We start from the raw sequence: 4986 nt of genomic DNA, 5'->3' as shown, positions 1-4986 counted from the left end.
TTTTTTTTTTTGTAGAGACAGGGTCTCACTGTACCGCCCTCGGTAGAGTGCCGTGGCATCACACATCTCACAGCAACCTCTAACTCTTGGGCTTATGCGATTCTCTTGCCTCAGCCTCCCAAGCAGCTGGGACTACAGGTGCCCGCCACAACGCCCGGCTATTTTTTTTGTTGCAATTTGGCCGGGGCTGGGTTTGAACCCACCACCCTCGGCATATGGGGCCGGTGCCCTACTCACTGAGCCACAGGCGCCGCCATCTTTTTTTTTTTTTTTTTTGAGGCACAGTCTCACTTTGTCGCCCTTAGTACAGTGCCATGGCATCATAGCTCACAGCAACCTCAAACTCTTGGGCTCAAGCAATTCTCTTGTCTCAGCCTCCCAAATAATGGGGACTACAGGCACCCTCCACAATGCCCAGTTATTTTCTTTTTTAGAGACGAGGTCTTGCTGTGGCTTAGGCTGGTCTTGAACCTGTGAGTTCAGGCAGTCCACCCGCCTTGGCCTCCCAGAGTACTAGGATTACCAGCACTTAAGATGGCATGAGCCATCATACCTGGCCCATTTTCTAAATACTTTATTAGAGATATTTGAATTTTTTTAAAAATATAAAGATTGCCATTTTTGTTGTTGCTCAGCTTTCCTATCTACTAGTAGAAAGAGCCTTAAACAAGTCGTTTCACCCCTCCTCTCTCTGCCTCCATTTTCTTACTGTTAAAATTGCATTAAGGATTACTTTGTGTGGTTGTTTTGAGGATCCCATGAAACAATGCACATAACACAGTCAGAATAACTAGCACATTTTAAGCATTCAATAAAGTGTAGGTATTGGAATGATTATAATGCTGATGTTTGACTTTCTGAAATTCTGCTGACAACCTGGTTGCATTTTATTTGACCACTGGAAGAATTCATTAGAAGTATGGATAAGCCAGTATTGCACAGTTTAATTGATTACTCCCATAATCTGTTTTTGCCACTTACATTGGTAATGTGATCATGGGAATAGAACATTGAGGTGGCCTCGTGTTCTCAGGAGTGGCCGCTGGCATTTCTGTAGGCCCAGCAGCAGCAGAAGTAAGAAGCTCTTTGTCTTGTGCTCATGTCTATGGGCCTGGAAGGTGTTCTCACCTCTAGGTTAACAAGAAATGTACACAAAAAATATGGAGGCCATGGTCCCTTCATCAAGGACTTAGTAATTCACTGGGATGTGAAGGTGTTAAAGTGTGTGCACCTGGTGGTAAGTTGGGTCTCCCGCTGCTGAAACCCAGCAAAGAAACGCCTGCAGGAAAAGCCGCTAGGAGGCAGCATTACCTGCAGCCGCTGACTGCGATCCCCTGGATCCCTGCCGTGGTCTACCAAGGGAAAGATGGCACATTCCTTACCAAGAGTCCCTTCCTTGCAAAATTATATTCGCAAGATCCATCATTATCTCATTCTTTTACATATATAGGTGCAAGATAATGTCAAATCCAGTTCACTTGAAAATTAGACTAATTTTAGAAGTATTTTCTTAGCTCTACTTTAAAAAAGAAAAAAAATTTTTTTTTTTTTTTTGAGACAGTCTCAGGCTCTTGCCCTAGGTAGAGTACCATGACGTCATAGCTCATAATAACTTACAACTCTAGGGCTCAAGCGATCCTCTTGCCTTAGTTTTTTTATTTTTAATAGAGATGGGGGTCTCGCTGGTCTTGAACTCATGATCTCAAGCTATCACCCACCTCAGCCTCAAGAGTCCTCGAATTACAGGCGTGAGCCACTGTGCCCGACCTCTACTTTAAATCTTAAATAAGATTTAAAGGGGTTTATTATAATTTGTCTACTTTGGAGCATCTTGTAATATAAAATAGCATTGAAAACAGCTACTTGATCCACAGAGTGTTTATTTTGGAGTGTATTTTGTTAGACTCAGAGTGGTGGGAGCAAGTTGGGACTCAGACTCTCTGACCTTGTCCTACGGCTGTACTCAGCTCAGCCAGCTTATGAGCCCTCCCATATCTGGTACCCACAGCAGGAAAAACTCATTACTCAGACATGGTCTAAATTTCATATGGGCCAAAGAATAAATTACTCAAATTAGAAATGGAGGTCTCACCTCATTTGGGTGAAGATCAGTGCTACTTACTGAAGATTTAGTAATAAATGATGTGGTAAGGAATTTAATCTGGTTATGTTGTTTTGGTTGTTTGAAAACTAAGGTTTAGTTACTTTTTAAAGATTTGGGTAGCTGTCTGGACAGGGCAAGGTGGCTCATGCCTGTAATCCCAGCACTCTGGAAGGGCAAGGAAGGTGCACTGCTTGAGCTCAGGAGTTCCAGACCAGCCTGAGGAAGGGCAAGACCCCATCTCTACTAAAAACGGAAAAATCAGCAGGTATTGTGTCAAGCGCCTGTAGTCTCAGCTACTGGGGAGTCTGAGGCAAGAGTATTGCTCAAGCCCAAGAGTTTGAGGTTGCTGTGAGCTATAACGCCACAGCGCTCTACCCAATGTGACAGAATGAGACTGTCTGTAAAAAAAAAAATTGGGGTAGCTATTGTTTAGAGAGTTGCCATATCAGACCATCAGAAATTCTCACATTTTAAAACATCCATAGTGAACAATGAACAGAAAAATTAAGTCTACTAATGTAGTAAAGCTGTGTATTGTGATCATTAAAACACTTTAGGAGTCTGGGGTTCCAAATTTAAATCTTGATTCTACCTCTTCCCAAACTTCAGGTACCTTCTATAGCCTCTTAACGATTTGATTTGTAAAATGAGGATATTTGATAGTACCTAGCTCAGGGTTACTATGAAGATTAACACTTAAGGGAGCTGGTCTGAGACAGTTTAGTTGAGTGTTGCTGAGATGACTTGTTAGGGTTACAAACAAGAAGGCTCCACAGGCTGCCGTCCTTCCTGTTTCCAAGGTCTCTGATACTACAACTGTGGTCGTTGGTTTTCTGAGTATCAAGACTCAGAATCTCTGTCACTTGGTGTAGTCGATTACCACTAAATAAGCTTTTCCTACAAAATGTGCATTTATATTTGTGCTGATCTCATGTCTGTAGCCATTGTTCTGTTCTTTGGTACATAGCTGGCTACCTTTGAGCTCTCTCCAGAACCATAAAAATGTTGAAGGAGCACTATATTAGAGTTAGTACAGCTCAACACAATCATTTTTTAGCCAAATGCTTAGTAAATTTTCTGACAAAATATATAGCTACCTGATTAAAAAGCTCTGCCTGCTGGCTGTCTCTTCCAAAGCGCAGTGAAGTGAGTTCTGCTAGGTTCTCAGCATGGCATGCCTCAGCGCAGGGTTATTTCATTGTCACAGATGTAGTATTCTGGGTGGGCTGAGGCTTGCCATCCCCACATTCTTTATCCCTCCTCAGAAGCTCTCCCTGGAGAGCATCAGGCTGTGTCCCGGTTTGCTTTATAAAGTACTGGAGACATCTTCATGAGTGCTGGAGGCACTGGAGATCAGAGAGGATGGCCACAGGCCACCTAGCTGTGTACTTCCAGAGGTACAGGACTCAGGCCTGTAATACTTTCAGAGAAAACGGCATTAATATTGTTACATTTTAAAGACTACGTTTTCTTGTACCTTAATATTATAAATGATGACAATATTAAGATTAATATTTTATATAACATTTAGAATCTATTGTATGTTTAGTTACATAAATAGAAGTATCTCTCAATACAAATAAAACATATTATTTGGGACACTGATTACAACATTGTGTGCTTCCATTTTTTAAAGAAAAATAACCACTTGAAATAAATGGATCATAAAAACCCTACTGACTATCCTCCTGCTATTGGTTGAACAGGTTTGGCCTAGATTGGGATGAAAAATATGTGCACACACGTCAGTTTTCCAAGTGATGACGTATAAGGTGCTGGAGGGAAGAGAGCACACAGGTTTCCACATAGAATTTTCAGGGGCTGACAGTGCTGTCTTCTACTCTGTCGTCCGGAGAAGGGTGTTGTGATGCAAAGAGCCAAATTAAAGATTATTTTGAAATGTCTTAAAAGTTGATGTATTAGGGAAAAGAGCAGCTGTAGGTTGGGGCTGATGGAAATGTGTCAACATTAGAATGGATTTGAGGGAATCTGAAGTAGAATCTAAAAGGCTGCCCAGTTAGTAGGGTAAGTAATAAGGTCAAAACAATCTGGAATAGAATCTTACTAAAGTTATAGCTACAGTTGATTCTTTTTTTTAGAGATAGAGTGTGTAGAGTAGTCGGTAGAGTGCTGTAGTGTCACAGCTCACAGCAACCTCCAGCACTTGGGCTTAGTCTTGCCTCAGCCTCACGAGTAGCTGGGACTACAGGCATCCACCACAACACCTGGCTCCTTTTTTGTTGCAGTTTTGGCTGGGGCCCTACTCACTGAACCACAGGCACCGCCCACTACAGTTGATTCTTTGTTACCTCATTTTTAGCTTAGAAATGCAAAAAAATCTTTGGTTGTAAAATTACCTGCCCAAAGTCACACAGAGTATCACTGGGAAGGAGGAAGAGAAGGTGAGTGATAGGAAAACAGGGGTCTGGAGGTCTCTGCTGCAAAGTCACCAAGTCCCCAAAATCTGACTTGGCCTCCCGGTGCTGGGCGCGTGTCAAAGGAGACAGCCCTGGCAACTCCATAGTCACCTCACTTTTTAGAAAAGTGAGCTTTCAGACCACCAGAAATCCTCACATTTTAAAACACCCATAGTGAACAATGAACAAAAATAAAATTTAAGTCTACTAATGTAGTAAAGCTATGTATTGTGATCCTTAAAACACTTTAGGAGTCTGAGGTTGCAAATTTAAATCTTGACTTTTTTTTTTTTTTTTTTTTTTTTTTGCAGTTTTTGGCCAGGGCCGAGTTTGAACCCACCACCTCCGATATATGGGGCCAACGCCCTGGTCCTTTGAGCCACAGGCACCGCCCCTAAATCTTGATTTTTCCGTTAAGTTTTTTTTTTTTTAATCACACACCCAAGAAAATCCATCTCAATAGAT

The sequence above is a fragment of the Nycticebus coucang genome, chromosome 17 (genome assembly GCF_027406575.1).
Source record: "Nycticebus coucang isolate mNycCou1 chromosome 17, mNycCou1.pri, whole genome shotgun sequence".
Lineage (NCBI taxonomy): Eukaryota > Metazoa > Chordata > Mammalia > Primates > Lorisidae > Nycticebus > Nycticebus coucang.
This window is presented reverse-complemented; position numbering follows the sequence as displayed.